Here is a 21,366-nt window from a genome sequence, read left to right as displayed (position 1 = left end):
GGAAACTAACACTGGTCTTCCAGGGAACGATCAAAGCGTAGACTGTTTGAGACATTAGTAACATGGAGGAAAGTGCGGATGGTGACTGTTCTATTCAATCCCGAGGCAATTTATGTGTTTCATCAACACTTTGAAGGTCCACAGATTACAGAATCTCTCCAGATTTGCATCGAAAACTACTACTGGACTTCCAGGGAACGATCAAAGCGTAGACTGTTTGAGAATTACCCCCATGGAGGAAAGTGCGCATGGTGCCTGTTGTATTCAATCCCGATGCAATTTCTGTGTTTCATCGACCCTTTGAAGGTCCACGGATTACAGAATGCCTCCAGATGTGCATCGGAAACTACTACTTGTCTTCCAGGGAACGATCAAAGCGTAGACTGTTTGAAACATTGCTCCCATGCAGGAAGGTGCGCATGGTGCCTGTTGTATTCAATCCCGATGCAATTTCTGTGTTTCATCAACACTCTGATAGTCCAAAGAATAGTGAATGCCTCCAGATGTGGATCGCTAACTACTACTGGTCTTCAAGGGAACGATCAAATTGTAGACTGTTTGAGACATTCTTCCCACGGAGGAAAGTGCGAATGGTGACTCTTGTATTCAATCCCGATGCAATATCTGTGTTTCATCAACTCTCAGATTGTCAACAGATTGCAGAATGCCTCCAGATGTGCATCGGAAACTACTACCGGTCTTCCAGCGAATGACCAAAGCGTAGACTGTTTGAGAATTACTCCCATGGAGGAAAGTGCGGATGGTGACTGCTGTATTCACTCCAGATGCAATTTCTGTGATTCATCAACACTCTGATAGTCCACAGATTACAGAATGCCTCCAGATGTGCATCGGAAACTACTACTGGTCTTCCAGCGAACGATCAAAGCGTGGACTGTTTCAGATATTACTCCAATGGAAGAAAGTGCGCATGGTGACTGTTGTATTCAATCCCGATGCAATTTCTGTGTTTCATCAACACTCTGATAGTCAACAGATTACAGAATGCCTCCAGAAGTGCATCGGAAACTAACACTGGTCTTCCAGGGAACGTTCAAAGCGTAGGCTGTTTGAGACATTACTAACATGGAGGAAAGTGCGGATGGTGACTGTTGTATTCAATCCCGATGCAATTTCTGTGTTTCATCAACACTTTGAATGTCCACAGATTATGGAATGCCTCAAGATGTGCATCGGAAACCACTTCTGGTCTTCCAGGGAACGATCAAAGAATAGACTGTTTAAGTCATTACTCCCATGGAGGAAAGTGCGCATGGTGCCTGTTGTATTCAATCCCGATGCAATTTCTGTGTTTTATCAACAGTCTGATAGTCCACAGATAACAGAATGCCTCCAGATGTGCATCGGAAACTACTACTGGTCTTACAGGGAACGATCAAAGCGTAGACTGTTTGAGACATTCCTCCCATGGAGGAAAGTACGCGTGATGACTGTTGTATTCAATCCCGATGCAATTTCTGTGTTTCATCAACACTCTGATAGTCCACAGATTGCAGAATGCCCCCAGATGTGCATCGGAAACTACTACTGGTTTTCCAGGGAACGATCAAAGCGTAGTCTGATTGAGACTTTACTTTTATGGAGGAAAGTGTGCATGGTGACATTTGTATTCAATCCCGATGCAACGTCTGTGTTTCATCAACACTCTGATAGTCCACAGATTACATAATGCCTCCAGATGTGCATCGGAAACTACTACTGGTCTTCCAGGGAACGATCAAAACGTAGACTGTCTGAGACATTACTCCCATGGAGGAAAGTGCGCATGGTGCCTGTTGTATTCAATCCCGATGCAATTTCTGTGTTTCATCGACCCTTTGAAGGTCGACGGATTACAGAATGAATCCAGATGTGCATCGGAAACCACTACTGGTCTTCCAGCTAACGATCAAGGCGTAGACTGTTTGTAACATTGCTCCCATGGAGCAAGGTGCGCATGGTGCCTGTTGTATTCAATCCCGATGCAGTTTCTGTGTTTCATCAACACTCTGATTGTCCAAAGATTAGTGAATGCCTCCAGATGTGCATCGGTAACTACTACTGGTCTTCAAGGGAACGATCAAATTGTAGACTGTTTGAGACATTCCTCCCACGGAGGAAAGTGCGCATGGTGACTCTTGTATTCAATTCCGAGGCAATTTCTGTGTTTCATCAACACTTTGGAGGTCCACAGATTACAGATTGTCTCCAGATGAGCGTCGGAAACTACTACTGATCTTCCTGGAAACGATCAAAACGTAGACTGTTTGAGAATTACTTCCATGGAGGAAAGAGCGCATGGTGACTGTTGTATTCAATTCCGATGCAATTTCTGTGTTTCATCAACAGTCTGATATTCCACAGATTACAGAATGCCTCCAGATGTGCATCGAAAACTACTACTGGACTTCTAGGGAACGATCAAATCGTATACTTTTTGAGACAACACTCCCATAGAGGAAAGTGCGCATGGTGACTGTTGTATTCAATCCCGTCGCAATTTTAGTGTTTTATCAACACTCTGATAGTCCATAGATTACAGAATGCCTCCAGATGTCCATTGGAAACTACTACTGGTCTTCCACGGAACGATCAAATGGTAGACTGTTAGAGACATTATTCCCATGGTGGAAAGTGCGCATGGTGACTCTTGTATTCATCCCGATGCAATTTCTGTGTTTCATCAACACTTTGAAGGTCCACAGATTACAGAATGCCTCCAGATGTGCATCGGAAACTACTACTGGTCTTCCAGGGAAAAATAAAATCGTAGACTGTTTCAGACATTTCTCCCATGGAGAAAAGTGCGCATGGTGACTGTTGTATTCCATACCGATACAATTTCTGTGTTTCATCGACACTTTGAAGTTCCACAGATTACAGAATGCCTCCAGATGTGCATCGGAAACTACTTTCGGTCTTCCATGTAACGATCAAAGCGTAGACTGTTTGAAACATTGCTCCCATGGAGGAAAGTGCGCATGGTGACTCTTGTATTCAATCCCGCTGCAATTTCTGTGTTACATCAACACTTAGATAGTCCACAGATTACAGAATGCGTCAAGATGTGCATCGGTAACTAATACTGGTCTTCCAGGGAACGATGAAAGCTTAGACTGTTTGAGACATTACTACCATAGAGGAAAGTGCAAATGGTGACTGTTGTATTCCATACCGATACAATTTCTGTGTTTCATCAACACTCTGATAGTCCACAGAATACAGAATGCCTCCAGATGTGCATCGGAAACTGCTACTTGCCTTCCAGGGAACGATCAAAGCGTAAACTCTTTGCGACATTACTCCCATGGAGGAAAGTGCACATGGTGACTGTTGTATTCATTCCCGATGCATTTTCTGTGTTTCATCAACACACCGATAGTCCACAGATTACAGAATGCCTCATGATGTGCATCGGAAACTACTACTGGTCTTCCTGGCAACGATCAAAGCGTAGACTGTTTGAGACATTACTCCCATGGAGGAAAATGCGCATGGTTGCTGTTGTATTCAATTCCGATGCAATTTCTGTGTTTCATCAACACTCTGATAGTCCACAGATTACAGAATGCCTCCAGATGTGCATCGGAAACTACTTCTGGCCTTCCAGGGTACGATCAAAGAATAGACTGTTTGAAACATTGCTCCCATGGAGGAAAGTGCGCATGGTGCCTGTTGTATTCAATCCCAATGCGATTTCTGTGTTTCAACAACACTCTGATAGTATAAAGATTAGTGAATGCCTCCAGATATGCATCGGTAACTACTACTGGTCTTCAAGAGAACGATCAAAGCGTAGACTGTTTGAGACATTCCTCCCACGGAGGAAAGTGCGCATGGTGACTCTTGTATTCAATCCCGATGCAATTTCTGTGTTTCATCAACACTCAGATTGTCCACAGATTACAGAATGCCTCCAGATGTGCATCGGAAACTGCTACTGGTCTTCCAGCAAATGATCAAAGCGTAGACTGTTAGTGACGTTACTCCCATAAAGGAAAGTGCGCATGGTTACTTTTGTTTTCAAACCCGATGCAATTTCTGTGTTTCATCAACACTCTGATAGTATAAAGATTAGTGAATGCCTCCAGATGTGCATCGGTAACTACTACTGGTCTTACAGGGAACGATCAAAGCGTAGACTGTTTGAGACATTCCTCCCATGGAGGGAAATGCGCGTGGTGATTGTTGTATTCAATCCCGATGCAATTTCTGTGTTTCATCAACACTCTGATAGTCCACAGATTACAGAATGCCTCCAGATGTGCATCGGTAACTACTACTGGTCTTCCAGCTAACGATCAAAACGTAGACTCTTTGAGACACTACTGCCATGGAGGAAGGTGAGCATGGTGACTGTTGTATTCAAGCCCGATGCAATTTCTGTGTTTCATCAACACTTTGAAGGTCCACAGAGTACAGAATGCCTCCAGATGTGCATCGGAAACTTTTTCCGGTCTTCCAGGAAACGATCAAATAATAGAATGTTTGAGACATTACTCCATGGAGGAAAGTGTGCATAGTGCCTGTTGTATTCAATCCCGATGCTATTTCTGTGTTTCATCAACATTCTGATGGTCCACAGATTACAGAATTCCTCCAGATGTGCATCGGAAACTACTTCTGGTCATCCAGGGAACGATCAAAGCGTAGACTATTTGAGACACTACTCCCATGGTGGAAAATACGCATGGTGACTGTTGTATGCAAGCCCGATGCAAGTTCTGTGTTTCATCAACACTCAGATAGTCCACAGATTACAGAATGCCTCCAGATGTGCATCGGAAACTACAACTGGTCTTCCAGGGAACGATCATAGCGTAGACTGTTTGAGAATTACTCCCATGGAGGAAAGTGCGCATGGTGACTGTTGTATTCAATTCCGATTAATTTCTATGTTTCATCACCACTCTGATACTCCACAGATTACAGAATGCCTCCAGATGTGCATCGGAACTTACTACTGGTCTTCCAGCGAACGATCAAAGAGTAAACGCTTTGAGACAATACTCTCATGGAGGAAAGTGCCCATGGAGACTGTTGTATTCAATCCCGATGCATTTTCTGTGTTTCATCAACACTTTGATAGACCACAGATTACAGAATGCCTTTAGATGTGCATCGGAAACTACTACTGGTCTTCCTGGGAACGATCACAGCGTAGACTGTTTGAGACATTACTCCCATGGAGGAAAGTGCGCATGGTGGCTGTTGTATTCAATCCCGATGCAATTTCTGTGTTTCATCAACACTTTGAAGGTCCACAGATTACAGAATGCCACCAGATGTGCATCGGAAACTACTACTGGTCTTCCAGGGAACGATCAAAGTGTAGCCTGTTTGAGAATTACTCCCATGTAGGAAAGTGCGGATGGTGACTGTTGTATTCACTCCAGATGCAATTTCTGTGTTTCATCAACACTCTGATAGTCCACAGATTACAGAATGGCTCCAGATGTGCATCGGAAACTACTACTGATCTTCCAGGGAACGATCAAAGCGTAGACTGTTTCAGACATTACTCCCATGGAGGATAGTGCGCATGGTGACAGTTGTATTCAATCCCGAGGCAATTTCTGTGTTTCATCAACACTTTGAAGGTCCACAGATTACAGAATGCCTTCAGATGTGCATCGAAAACTACTACTGGACTTCCAGGGAACGATCAAAGCGTAGACTGTTTGAGAATTACCCCCATGGAGGAAAGTGCGAATGGTGACTGTTGTATTCAATCCCGATGCAATTTCTGTGTTTCATTAACACTCTGATAGTCCACAGATTACAGAATTCCTCCAGATGTGCATCGGAAACTACTTCTGGTCTTCCAGGGAACGATCAAAGAATAGACTGTTTAACTCATTACTTCCATGGAGGAAAGTGCGCATAGTGCCTGTTGTATACAATCCCGATGCAATTTCTGTGTTTCATCAACAGTCTGATAGTCCACAGATAACAGAATGCCTCCAGATGTGCATCGGAAACTACCACTGGTCTTACAGGGAACGATCAAAGCGTAGACTGTTTGAGACATTAGTAACATGGAGGAAAGTGCGCATGGTGCCTGTTGTATTCAATCCGGATGCAATTTCTGTGTTTCATCGACCCTTTGAAGGTCCACGGATTACAGAATGCCTCCAGATGTGCATCGGAAACTACTACTGGTCTTCCAGGGAACGATCAAAGCGTAGACTGTTTGAAACTTTGCTCCCATGCAGGAAGGTGCGCATGGTGCCTGTTGTATTCAATCCCGATGCAATTTCTGTGTTTCATCAACACTCTGATAGTCCACAGATTACAGAATGCCTCATGATGTGCATCGGAAACTACTACTGGTCTTCCTGGCAACGATCAAAGCGTAGACTGTTTGAGACATTACTCCCATGGAGGAAAATGCGCATGGTTGCTGTTGTATTCAATTCCGATGCAATTTCTGTGTTTCATCAACACTCTGATAGTCCACAGACTACAGAATGCCTCCAGATGTGCAACGGAAACTACTTCTGGTCTTCCAGGTTACGATCAAAGAATAGACTGTTTGAAACATTGCTCCCATGGAGGAAAGTGCGCATGGTGCCTGTTGTATTCAATCCCGATGCGATTTCTGTGTTTCATCAACACTCTGATAGTATAAAGATTAGTGAATGCCTCCAGATGTGCATCGGTAACTACTACTGGTCTTCAAGAGAACGATCAAAGCGTAGACTGTTTGAGACATTCCTCCCACGGAGGAAAGTGCGCATGGTGACTCTTGTATTCAATCCCGATGCAATTTCTGTGTTTCATCAACACTCAGATTGTCCACAGATTACAGAATGCCTCCAGATGTGCATCGGAAACTGCTACTGGTCTTCCAGCAAATGATCAAAGCGTAGACTGTTAGTGACGTTACTCCCATAAAGGAAAGTGCGCATGGTTACTTTTGTTTTCAAACCCGATGCAATTTCTGTGTTTCATCAACAGTCTGATAGTATAAAGATTAGTGAATGCCTCCAGATGTGCATCGGTAACTACTACTGGTCTTACAGGGAACGATCAAAGCGTAGACTGTTTGAGACATTCCTCCCATGGAGGGAAATGCGCGTGGTGATTGTTGTATTCAATCAGGATGCAATTTCTGTGTTTCATCAACACTCTGATAGTCCACAGATTACAGAATGCCTCCAGATGTGCATCGGTAACTACTACTGGTCTTCCTGGGAACGATCACAGCGTAGACTGTTTGAGACATTACTCCTATGGAGGAAAGTGCGCATGGTGGCTGTTGTATTCAATCCCGATGCAATTTCTGTGTTTCATCAACACTTTGAAGGTCCACAGATTACAGAATGCCACTAGATGTGCATCGGAAACTACTACTGGTCTTCCAGGGAACGATCAAAGTGTAGCCTGTTTGAGAATTACCCCCATGTAGGAAAGTGCGGATGGTGACTGTTGTATTCACTCCAGATGCAATTTCTGTGTTTCATCAACACTCTGATAGTCCACAGATTACAGAATAACTCAAGATGTGCATCGATAACTACTACTGGACTTCCAGGGAACGATCAAAGCGTAGACTGTTTGAGAATTACCCCCATGGAGGAAAGTGCGAATGGTGACTGTTGTATTCAATCCCGAGGCAATTTCTGTGTTTCATCAACACTCAGATTGTCCACAGATTACAGAATGCTTCCAGATGTGCATCGGAAACTAACACTGGTCTTCCAGGGAACGATCAAAGCGTAGACTGTTTGAGACATTAGTAACATGGAGGAAAGTGCGGATGGTGACTGTTCTATCCAATCCCGAGGCAATTTATGTGTTTCATCAACACTTTGAAGGTCCACAGATTACAGAATCTCTCCAGATTTGCATCGAAAACTACTACTGGACTTCCAGGGAACGATCAAAGCGTAGACTGTTTGAGAATTACCCCCATGGAGGAAAGTGCGAATGGTGACTGTTGTATTCAATCCCGATGCAATTTCTGTGTTTCATCAACACTCTGATAGTCCACAGATTACAGAATTCCTCCAGATGTGCATCGGAAACTACTTCTGGTCTTCCAGGGAACGATCAAAGAATAGACTGTTTAAGTCATTACTTCCATGGAGGAAAGTGCGCATGGTGCCTGTTGTATTCAATCCCGATGCAATTTCTGTGTTTCATCGACCCTTTGAAGGTCCACGGATTACAGAATGCCTCCAGATGTGCATCGGAAACTACTACTGGTCTTCCAGGGAACGATCAAAGCGTAGACTGTTTGAAACATTGCTCCCATGCAGGAAGGTGCGCATGGTGCCTGTTGTATTCAATCCCGATGCAATTTCTGTGTTTCATCAACACTCTGATAGTCCAAAGAATAGTGAATGCCTCCAGATGTGGATCGCTAACTACTACTGGTCTTCAAGGGAACGATCAAATTGTAGACTGTTTGAGACATTCTTCCCACGGAGGAAAGTGCGAATGGTGACTCTTGTATTCAATCCCGATGCAATATCTGTGTTTCATCAACTCTCAGATTGTCAACAGATTGCAGAATGCCTCCAGATGTGCATCGGAAACTACTACCGGTCTTCCAGCGAATGATCAAAGCGTAGACTGTTTGAGAATTACTCCCATGGAGGAAAGTGCGGATGGTGACTGCTGTATTCACTCCAGATGCAATTTCTGTGTTTCATCAACACTCTGATAGTCCACAGATTACAGAATGCCTCCAGATGTGCATCGGAAACTACTACTGGTCTTCCAGCGAACGATCAAAGCGTGGACTGTTTCAGATATTACTCCAATGGAAGAAAGTGCGCATGGTGACTGTTGTATTCAATCCCGATGCAATTTCTGTGTTTCATCAACACTCTGATAGTCAACAGATTACAGAATGCCTCCAGAAGTGCATCGGAAACTAACACTGGTCTTCCAGGGAACGTTCAAAGCGTAGGCTGTTTGAGACATTACTAACATGGAGGAAAGTGCGGATGGTGACTGTTGTATTCAATCCCGATGCTATTTCTGTGTTTCATCAACACTCTGATAGTCCACAGATTGCAGAATGCCCCCAGATGTGCATCGGAAACTACTACTGGTTTTCCAGGGAACGATCAAAGCGTAGTCTGATTGAGACTTTACTTTTATGGAGGAAAGTGTGCATGGTGACATTTGTATTCAATCCCGATGCAACGTCTGTGTTTCATCAACACTCTGATAGTCCACAGATTACATAATGCCTCCAGATGTGCATCGGAAACTACTACTGGTCTTCCAGGGAACGATCAAAACGTAGACTGTCTGAGACATTACTCCCATGGAGGAAAGTGCGCATGGTGCCTGTTGTATTCAATCCCGATGCAATTTCTGTGTTTCATCGACCCTTTGAAGGTCGACGGATTACAGAATGAATCCAGATGTGCATCGGAAACTACTACTGGTCTTCCAGCTAACGATCAAGGCGTAGACTGTTTGTAACATTGCTCCCATGGAGCAAGGTGCGCATGGTGCCTGTTGTATTCAATCCCGATGCAGTTTCTGTGTTTCATCAACACTCTGATTGTCCAAAGATTAGTGAATGCCTCCAGATGTGCATCAGTAACTACTACTGGTCTTCAAGGGAACGATCAAATTGTAGACTGTTTGAGACATTCCTCCCACGGAGGAAAGTGCGCATGGTGACTCTTGTATTCAATTCCGAGGCAATTTCTGTGTTTCATCAACACTTTGGAGGTCCACAGATTACAGATTGTCTCCAGATGAGCGTCGGAAACTACTACTGATCTTCCTGGAAACGATCAAAACGTAGACTGTTTGAGAATTACTTCCATGGAGGAAAGAGCGCATGGTGACTGTTGTATTCAATTCCGATGCAATTTCTGTGTTTCATCAACAGTCTGATATTCCACAGATTACAGAATGCCTCCAGATGTGCATCGGAAACTACTACTGGACTTCTAGGGAAAGATCAAATCGTATACTTTTTGAGACAACACTCCCATAGAGGAAAGTGCGCATGGTGACTGTTGTATTCAATCCCGTCGCAATTTTAGTGTTTTATCAACACTCTGATAGTCCATAGATTACAGAATGCCTCCAGATGTCCATTGGAAACTACTACTGGTCTTCCACGGAACGATCAAATGGTAGACTGTTAGAGACATTATTCCCATGGTGGAAAGTGCGCATGGTGACTCTTGTATTCATCCCGATGCAATTTCTGTGTTTCATCAACACTTTGAAGGTCCACAGATTACAGAATGCCTCCAGATGTGCATCGGAAACTACTACTGGTCTTCCAGGGAAAAATAAAATCGTAGACTGTTTCAGACATTTCTCCCATGGAGAAAAGTGCGCATGGTGACTGTTGTATTCCATACCGATACAATTTCTGTGTTTCATCGACACTTTGAAGTTCCACAGATTACAGAATGCCTCCAGATGTGCATCGGAAACTACTTTCGGTTTTCCGTGTAACGATCAAAGCGTAGACTGTTTGAAACATTGCTCCCATGGAGGAAAGTGCGCATGGTGACTCTTGTATTCAATCCCGCTGCAATTTCTGTGTTACATCAACACTCAGATAGTCCACAGATTACAGAATGCGTCAAGATGTGCATCGGTAACTAATACTGGTCTTCCAGGGAACGATGAAAGCTTAGACTGTTTGAGACATTACTACCATAGAGGAAAGTGCAAATGGTGACTGTTGTATTCCATACCGATACAATTTCTGTGTTTCATCAACACTCTGATAGTCCACAGAATACAGAATGCCTCCAGATGTGCATCGGAAACTACTACTTGCCTTCCAGGGAACGATCAAAGCGTAAACTCTTTGCGACATTACTCCCATGGAGGAAAGTGCACATGGTGACTGTTGTATTCATTCCCGATGCATTTTCTGTGTTTCATCAACACTCCGATAGTCCACAGATTACAGAATGCCTCATGATGTGCATCGGAAACTACTACTGGTCTTCCTGGCAACGATCAAAGCGTAGACTGTTTGAGACATTACTCCCATGGAGGAAAATGCGCATGGTTGCTGTTGTATTCAATTCCGATGCAATTTCTGTGTTTCATCAACACTCTGATAGTCCACAGATTACAGAATGCCTCCAGATGTGCATCGGAAACTACTTCTGGTCTTCCAGGGTACGATCAAATAATAGACTGTTTGAAACATTGCTCCCATGGAGGAAAGTGCGCATGGTGCCTGTTGTATTCAATCCCAATGCGATTTCTGTGTTTCATCAACACTCTGATAGTATAAAGATTAGTGAATGCCTCCAGATATGCATCGGTAACTACTACTGGTCTTCTAGAGAACGATCAAAGCGTAGACTGTTTGAGACATTCCTCCCACGGAGGAAAGTGCGCATGGTGACTCTTTTATTCAATCCCGATGCAATTTCTGTGTTTCATCAACACTCAGATTGTCCACAGATTACAGAATGCCTCCAGATGTGCATCGGAAACTGCTACTGGTCTTGCAGCAAATGATCAAAGCGTAGACTGTTAGTGACGTTACTCCCATAAAGGAAAGTGCGCATGGTTACTTTTGTTTTCAAACCCGATGCAATTTCTGTGTTTCATCAACACTCTGATAGTATAAAGATTAGTGAATGCCTCCAGATGTGCATCGGTAACTACTACTGGTCTTACAGGGAACGATCAAAGCGTAGACTGTTTGAGACATTCCTCCCATGGAGGGAAATGCGCGTGGTGATTGTTGTATTCAATCCCGATGCAATTTCTGTGTTTCATCAACACTCTGATAGTCCACAGATTACAGAATGCCTCCAGATGTGCATCGGAAACTTTTTCCGGTCTTCCAGGAAACGATCAAATAATAGAATGTTTGAGACATTACTCCATGGAGGAAAGTGTGCATAGTGCCTGTTGTATTCAATCCCGATGCTATTTCTGTGTTTCATCAACATTCTGATGGTCCACAGATTACAGAATTCCTCCAGATGTGCATCGGAAACTACTTCTGGTCTTCCAGGGAACGATCATAGCGTAGACTGTTTGAGAATTACTCCCATGGAGGAAAGTGCGCATGGTGACTGTTGTATTCAATTCCGATTAATTTCTATGTTTCATCACCACTCTGATACTCCACAGATTACAGAATGCCTCCAGATGTGCATCGGAACTTACTACTGGTCTTCCAGCGAACGATCAAAGAGTAAACGCTTTGAGACAATACTCTCATGGAGGAAAGTGCCCATGGAGACTGTTGTATTCAATCCCGATGCATTTTCTGTGTTTCATCAACACTTTGATAGACCACAGATTACAGAATGCCTTTAGATGTGCATCGGAAACTACTACTGGTCTTCCTGGGAACGATCACAGCGTAGACTGTTTGAGACATTACTCCCATGGAGGAAAGTGCGCATGGTGGCTGTTGTATTCAATCCTGATGCAATTTCTGTGTTTCATCAACACTTTGAAGGTCCACAGATTACAGAATGCCACCAGATGTGCATCGGAAACTACTACTGGTCTTCCAGGGAACGATCAAAGTGTAGCCTGTTTGAGAATTACTCCCATGTAGGAAAGTGCGGATGGTGACTGTTGTATTCACTCCAGATGCAATTTCTGTGTTTCATCAACACTCTGATAGTCCACAGATTACAGAATGGCTCCAGATGTGCATCGGAAACTACTACTGATCTTCCAGGGAACGATCAAAGCGTAGACTGTTTCAGACATTACTCCCATGGAGGATAGTGCGCATGGTGACAGTTGTATTCAATCCCGAGGCAATTTCTGTGTTTCATCAACACTTTGAAGGTCCACAGATTACAGAATGCCTTCAGATGTGCATCGAAAACTACTACTGGACTTCCAGGGAACGATCAAAGCGTAGACTGTTTGAGAATTACCCCCATGGAGGAAAGTGCGAATGGTGACTGTTGTATTCAATCCCGATGCAATTTCTGTGTTTCATCAACACTCTGATAGTCCACAGATTACAGAATTCCTCCAGATGTGCATCGGAAACTACTTCTGGTCTTCCAGGGAACGATCAAAGAATAGACTGTTTAACTCATTACTTCCATGGAGGAAAGTGCGCATAGTGCCTGTTGTATACAATCCCGATGCAATTTCTGTGTTTCATCAACAGTCTGATAGTCCACAGATAACAGAATGCCTCCAGACGTGCATCGGAAACTACCACTGGTCTTACAGGGAACGATCAAAGCGTAGACTGTTTGAGACATTAGTAACATGGAGGAAAGTGCGCATGGTGCCTGTTGTATTCAATCCCGATGCAATTTCTGTGTTTCATCGACCCTTTGAAGGTCCACGGATTACAGAATGCCTCCAGATGTGCATCGGAAACTACTACTGGTCTTCCAGGGAACGATCAAAGCGTAGACTGTTTGAAACATTGCTCCCATGCAGGAAGGTGCGCATGGTGCCTGTTGTATTCAATCCCGATGCAATTTCTGTGTTTCATCAACACTCTGATAGTCCAAAGAATAGTGAATGCCTCCAGATGTGGATCGGTAACTACTACTGGTCTTCAAGGGAACGATCAAATTGTAGACTGTTTGAGACATTCTTCCCACGGAGGAAAGTGCGCATGGTGACTCTTGTATTCAATCCCGATGCAATTTCTGTGTTTCATCAAATCTCAGATTGTCAACAGATTGCAGAATGCCTCCAGATGTGCATCGGAAACTACTACCGGTCTTCTAGCGAATGATCAAAGCGTAGAATGTTTGAGAAATACTCCCATGGAGTAAAGTGCGGATAGTGACTGTTGTATTCACTCCAGATGCAATTTCTGAGTTTCATCAACACACTGATAGTCCACAGATTACAGAATGCCTCCAGATGTGCATCGGAAACTACTACTGGTCATCCAGCGAACGATCAAAGCGTGGACTGTTTCAGACATTACTCCCATGGAAGAAAGTGCGCATGGTGACTGTTGTAATCAATCCCGATGCAATTTCTGTGTTTCATCAACACTCTGATAGTCAACAGATTACAGAATGCCTCCAGAAGTGCATCGGAAACTAACACTGGTCTTCCAGGGAACGTTTAAAAGCGTAGGCTGTTTGAGACATTACTAACATGGAGGAAAGTGCGGATGGTGACTGTTGTATTCAATCCCGATGCAATTTCTGTGTTTCATCAACACTTTGAATGTCCACAGATTATGGAATGCCTCAAGATGTGCATCGGAAACCACTTCTGGTCTTCCAGGGAACGATCAAAGAATAGACTGTTTAAGTCATTACTCCCATGGAGGAAAGTGTGCATGGTGCCTGTTGTATTCAATCCCGATGCAATTTCTGTGTTTCATCAACAGTCTGATAGTCCACAGATAACAGAATGCCTCCAGATGTGCATCGGAAACTACTACTGGTCTTACAGGGAACGATCAAACCGTAGACTGTTTGAGACATTCCTCCCATGGAGGAAAGTGCGCGTGATGACTGTTGTATTCAATCCCGATGCAATTTCTGTGTTTCATCAACACTCTGATAGTCCACAGATTGCAGAATGCCCCCAGATGTGCATCGGAAACTACTACTGGTTTTCCAGGGAACGATCAAAGCGTAGTCTGATTGAGACTTTACTTTTATGGAGGAAAGTGTGCATGGTGACATTTGTATTCAATCCCGATGCAACGTCTGTGTTTCATCTTCACTCTGATAGTCCACAGATTACAGAATGCCTCCAGATGTGCATCGGAAACTACTACTGGTCTTCCAGGGAACGATCAAAACGTAGACTGTCTGAGACATTACTCCCATGGAGGAAAGTGCGCATGGTGCCTGTTGTATTCAATCCCGATGCAATTTCTGTGTTTCATCGACCCTTTGAAGGTCGACGGAATACAGAATGAATCCAGATGTGCATCGGAAACTACTACTGGTCTTCCAGCTAACGATCAAGGCGTAGATTGTTTGTAACATTGCTCCCATGGAGGAAGGTGCGCACGGTGCCTGTTGTATTCAATCCCGATGCAGTTTCTGTGTTTCATCAACACTCTGATTGTCCAAAGATTAGTGAATGCCTCCAGATGTGAATCGGTAACTACTACTGGTCTTCAAGGGAACGATCAAATTGTAGACTGTTTGAGACATTCCTCCCATAGTGAGAAGTGCGCTTGGTGACTGTTGTATTCAATCCCGAGGCAATTTCTGTGTTTCATCAACACTTTGGAGGTCCACAGATTACAGATTGTCTCCAGATGAGCGTCGGAAACTACTACTGATCTTCCTGCGAACGATCAAAACGTAGACTGTTTGAGAATTACTTCCATGGAGGAAAAAGCGCATGGTAACTGTTGTATTCAATCCCGATGCAATTTCTGTGTTTCATCAACACTCTGATAGTCCACAGATTACAGAATGCTTCCAGATGTGCATCGGAAACTACTACTGGTCTTCCAGGGAACGATCAACGCGTAGACTGTTAGACACATTACTCCCATGGTGGAAAGTGCGCATGGTGACTGTTGCATTCAATCCCGATGCAATTACTGTGTTTCATCAACACTCTGATAGTGCACAGATTACAGAATGCCTCCAGATGTGCATCGGAAACTAACACTGGTCTTCCAGGGAACGATCAAAGCGTAGACTGTTTGAGACATTAGTAACATGGAGGAAAGTGCGGATTGTGACTGTTGTATTCAATCCCGATGCAATTTCTGTGTTTCATCAACACTTTGAAGGTCCACAGAGTGCAGAATGCCTCCAGATGTGCATCGGAAACTTTTTCTGGTCTTCCAGTTAAAGATCAAATAATAGACTTTGTGAGACATTACTCCCATGGAGGAAAGTGTGCATAGTGCCTGTTGTATTCAATCCCGATGCAATTTCTGTGTTACATCATCATTCTGATATTCCACAGATTACAGAATTCCTACAGATGTGCATCGGAAACTACTTCTGGTCATCCAGGGAACGATCAAAGCGTAGACTGTTTGGGACACTACTCCCATGGAGGAAAATACGCATGGTGACTGTTGTATTCAAGCCCGATGCAATTTTTGTGTTTCATCAACACTCAGATAGTCCACAGATTACAGAATGACTCCAGATGTGCATCGGAAACTACTACTGGTCTTCCAGGGAACGATCAAAGCGTAGACTGTTAGAGACATTACTCCCATGGAGGAAAGTGCGCATGGTGACTGTTGTATTCAATCCCGATGCAATTTCTGTGTTTCATCAATACTCTAATAGTCAACAGATTACAGAATGCCTCCAGATGTGCATCGGTACTAACACTGGTCTTCCAGGGAACGTTCAAAGTGTAGGCTGTTTGAGACATTACTACCATGTAGGAAAGTGCGGATGGTGACTGTTGTATTCGATCCCGATGCAATTTCTGTGTATCATCAACAGTCTGACAGTCCACAGATAACAGAATGCCTCCAGATGTGCATCGGAAACTACTACTGGTCTTACAGGGAACGATCAAAGCGTAGACTGTTTGATACATTCCTCCCATGGAGGAAAGTGGGCGTGGTGACTGTTGAATTCAATCCCAATGCAATTTCTGTGTTTCATCAACACTCTGATAGTCCACAGTTTGCAGAATGCCTCCAGATGTGCATCGGAAACTACTACTGGTTTTCCAGGGAACAATCAAAGCGTAGTCTGTTTGACACATTACTTTTATGGAGGAAAGTGTGCATGGTGACATTTTTATTCAATCCCGATGCAACTTCTGTGTTTCATCAACACTCTGACAGTCCACAGATTACAGAATGCCTCCAGATGTGTATCGGAAACTACTACTGGTCTTCCAGGGAACGATCAAAGCGTAGACTGTTTTATAACATTACTCACATGGAGGAAAGTGCGCATGGTGACTGTTGTATTCACTCCAGATGCAATTTCTGTGTTTCATGAACACTCTGATAGTCCACAGATTACAGAACGCCTCCAGATGTGCATCGGAAACTACTACTGGTCTTCCTGGGAACGATCAAAACGTAGACTGTCTGAGACATTACTCCCATGGAGGAAAGTGTGCATGGTGCCTGTTGTATTCAATCCCAATGCAATTTCTGTGTTTCATCGACCCTTTGAAGGTCCACGGATTACAGAATGCTCCAGATGTGCATCGGAAACTACTACTGGTCTTCCAGGGAACGATCAAAGCGTAGACTGTTTGAAACATTGCTCCCATGGAGGTAGGTGCGCATGGTGCCTGTTGTAATCAATCCCGATGCAATTTCTGTGTTTCATCAACACTCTGATAGTCCAAAGAATAGTGAATGCCTCCAGATGTGCATCGGTAACTACTACTGGTCTTCAAGGGAACGGTCAAATTGTAGACTGTTTGAGACATTCTTCCCACGGAGGAAAGTGCGCATGGTGACTCTTGTATTCAATCCCGATGCAATTTCTGTGTTTCATCAACACTCAGATTGTCCACAGATTGCAGAATGCCTCCAGATGTGCATCGGAAACTACTACCGGTCTTACAGCGAATGATCAAAGCGTACACTGCTTGAGAATTACTCCCATGGAGGAAAGTGCGGATGGTGACTGTTGTATTCACTCCAGATGCAATTTCTGTGTTTCATCAATACTCTGATAGTCCACAGATTACAGAATGCCTCCAGATGTGCATCGGAAACTACTACTGGTCTTCCAGGGAACGATCAAAGCGTGGACTGTTTCAGACATTTCTCCCATGGAACGAAGTGCGCATGGTGACTGTTGTATTCAATCCCAATGCAAATTCTGTGTTTCATCAACACTCTGATAGTCACCAGATTACAGAATGCCTCCAGAAGTGCATCGGAAACTAACACTGGTCTTCCAGGGAACGTTCAAAGCGTAGGCTGTTTGAGACATTACTAACATGGAGGAAAGTGCGGATGGTGACTGTTGTATTCAATCCCGATGCTATTTCTGTGTTTCATCAACACTTTGAATGTCCACAGATTATGGAATGCCTCAAGATGTGCATCGGAAACCACTTCTGGTCCTCCAGGGAACGATCAAAGAATAGACTGTTTAAGTCATTACTCCCATGGAGGAAAGTGCGCATGGTGCCTTTTGTATTCAATCCCGATGCAATTTTTGTGTTTCATCAACAGTCTGATAGTCCACAGATAACAGAATGCCTCCAGATGTGCATCGGAAACTACTACTGGTCTTACAGGGAACGATCAAAGCGTAGACTGTTTGAGACATTCCTGCCATGGAGGAAAGTGCGCGTGATGACTGTTGTATTCAATCCCGATGCAATTTCTGTGTTTCATCAACACTCTGATAGTCCAGAGATTGCAGAATGCTCCCAGATGTGCATCGGAAACTACTACTGGTCTTCCAGGGAACGATCAACGCGTAGACTGTTAGACACATTACTCCCATGGTGGAGAGTGCGCATGGTGACTGTTGCATTCAATCCCGATGCAATTTCTGTGTTTCATCAACACTCTGATAGTCCACAGATTACAGAATGCCTCCAGATGTGCATCGGAAACTAACACTGGTCTTCCAGGGAACGATCAAAGCGTAGACTGTTTGAGACATTAGTAACACGGATGAAAGTGCGGATGGTGACTGTTGTATTCGAACCCGATGCAATTTCTGTGTTTCATCAACACTTTGAAGGTCCACAGAGTGCAGAATGCCTCCAGATGTGCATCGGAAACTACTTCTAGTCATCCAGGGAACGATCAAAGCGTAGACTGTTTGAGACACTACTCCCATGGAGGAAAGTGCACATGGTGACTGTTGTATTCAAGCCCGATGCAATTTCTGTGTTTCATCAACACTCAGATAGTCCGTCGATTACAGAATTCCTCCAGATGTGTTTCGGAAACTATTACTGGTCTTATAGGGAACGATCAGATCGTAGCCTGCTTGAGAATTACTCCCATGGTGGAAAATGCGGATGGTGACTGTTGTATTCACTCCTGATGCAATATCTGTGTTACATCAACACTTTGAAGGTCCACAGATTACAGAATGCCTCCAGATGTGCATCGGAAACTACTACAGGTCTTCCAGCGAATGATCAAAGCGTAGACTGTTAGAGACATTACTCCCATGGAGGAAAGTGCGCATGGTGACTGTTGTATTCAAACCCGATGCAATTTCTGTGTTTCATCAACACTCTGATAGTCCACAAATTACAGAATGTTTCCAGATGTGCATCGGTAACTACTACTGGTCTTCCAGGGCACGATTAAAACGTAGACACTTTGAGACATTACTCCCATAGAGGAAAGTGCGCATGGTGACTGTTGTATTCAATCCCGAGGCAATTTCTGTGTTTCATCAACACTTTGAAGGTCCACAGATTACAGATTGTCTCCAGATGAGCGTCGGAAACTACTACTGATCTTCCTGGTTACGATCAAAACGTAGACTGTTTGAGAATTACTTCCATGGAGGAAAGAGCGCATGGTAACTGTTGTATTCAATCCCGATGCAATATCTGTGTTTCTTCAACACTCTGATAGTCCACAGATTACAGAATGCCTCCAGATGTGCATATGAAACTACTACTGGTCTTCCAGGGAACAATCAAAGCGTAGACTGTTTGAGACATTACTCCCATGGAGGAAAGTGCGCATGGTGACTGTTGTATTCAATCCCGATGCAATTTCTGTGTTTCATCAACACTCTGGTAGTCCACAGATTACAGAATGCCGCCAGATGTGCATCGGAAACTACTTCTGGTCTTCCAGGGTAGATCAAAGAATAGACTGTTTGAGACATTACTCCCATGGAGGAAGGGGGGCATGGTGCCTGTTGTATTCAATCCCAATGCAATTTCTGTGTTTCATCAACAGTCTGATAGTCCGCAGATTACAGAATGCCTCCAGATGTGCATCGGAAACTACTACTGGTCTTCCAGAGAACGATCAAAGCGTAGACTGTTAGAGACATTACTTCCATGGAGGAAAGAGCGCATGGTAACTGTTGTATTCAATCCCGTAGCAATTTCTGTGTTTCATCAACACTCTGATAGTCCACAAATTACAGAATGCCTCCAGATGTGCATCGGTAACTACTACTGGTCTTCCAGCGAATGATCAAAGCGTAGACTGTTAGAGACATTACTCCCATGGAGGAAAGTGCGCATGGTGATTGTTATATTCAAACCCGATGCAATTTCTGTGTTTCATCAACACTCTGATAGTCCACAAATTACAGAATGCCTCCAGATGTGCATCGGTAACTACTACTGGTCTTCCAGGGCACGATTAAAACGTAGACACTTTGAGACATTACTCCCATAGAGGAAAGTGCGCTTGGTGACTGTTGTATTCAAACCCGAGGCAATTTCTGTGTTTCATCAAAACTTTGAAGGTCCACAGATTACAGATTGTCTCCAGATGAGCGTCGGAAACTACTACTGATCTTCCTGGGAACGATCAAAACGTAGACTGTTTGAGAATTACTTCCATTTAGGAAAAAGCGCATGGTAACTGTTGTATTCAATCCCGATGGAATTTCTGTGTTTCATCAACACTTTGAAGGTCCACAGAGTGTAGAATGCCTCCAGATGTGCATCGGAAACTACTTCTTGTCTTCCAGGGAACGATCAAAGAATAGACTGTTTAAGTCATTACTCCCATGGAGGAAAGTGTGCATGGTGCCTGTTGTATTCAATCCCGATGCAATTTCTGTGTTTCATCAACAGTCTGATAGTCCACAGATAACAGAATGCCTCCAGATGTGCATCGGAAACTACTACTGGTCTTACAGGGAACGATCAAACCGTAGACTGTTTGAGACATTCCTCCCATGGAGGAAAGTGCGCGTGATGACTGTTGTATTCAATCCCGATGCAATTTCTGTGTTTCATCAACACTCTGATAGTCCACAGATTGCAGAATGCCCCCAGATGTGCATCGGAAACTACTACTGGTTTTCCAGGGAACGATCAAAGCGTAGTCTGATTGAGACTTTACTTTTATGGAGGAAAGTGTGCATGGTGACATTTGTATTCAATCCCGATGCAACGTCTGTGTTTCATCTTCACTCTGATAGTCCACAGATTACAGAATGCCTCCAGATGTGCATCGGAAACTACTACTGGTCTTCCAGGGAACGATCAAAACGTAGACTGTCTGAGACATTACTCCCATGGAGGAAAGTGCGCATGGTGCCTGTTGTATTCAATCCCGATGCAATTTCTGTGTTTCATCGACCCTTTGAAGGTCGACGGAATACAGAATGAATCCAGATGTGCATCGGAAACTACTACTGGTCTTCCAGCTAACGATCAAGGCGTAGATTGTTTGTAACATTGCTCCCATGGAGGAAGGTGCGCACGGTGCCTGTTGTATTCAATCCCGATGCAGTTTCTGTGTTTCATCAACACTCTGATTGTCCAAAGATTAGTGAATGCCTCCAGATGTGAATCGGTAACTACTACTGGTCT

Source organism: Schistocerca gregaria, unplaced genomic scaffold (genome assembly GCF_023897955.1).
Source record: "Schistocerca gregaria isolate iqSchGreg1 unplaced genomic scaffold, iqSchGreg1.2 ptg000169l, whole genome shotgun sequence".
Taxonomy (NCBI): Eukaryota; Metazoa; Arthropoda; class Insecta; order Orthoptera; family Acrididae; genus Schistocerca; species Schistocerca gregaria.
The sequence above is the reverse complement of the archived record's forward strand: the minus strand, read 5'-3'. Positions refer to the sequence as shown.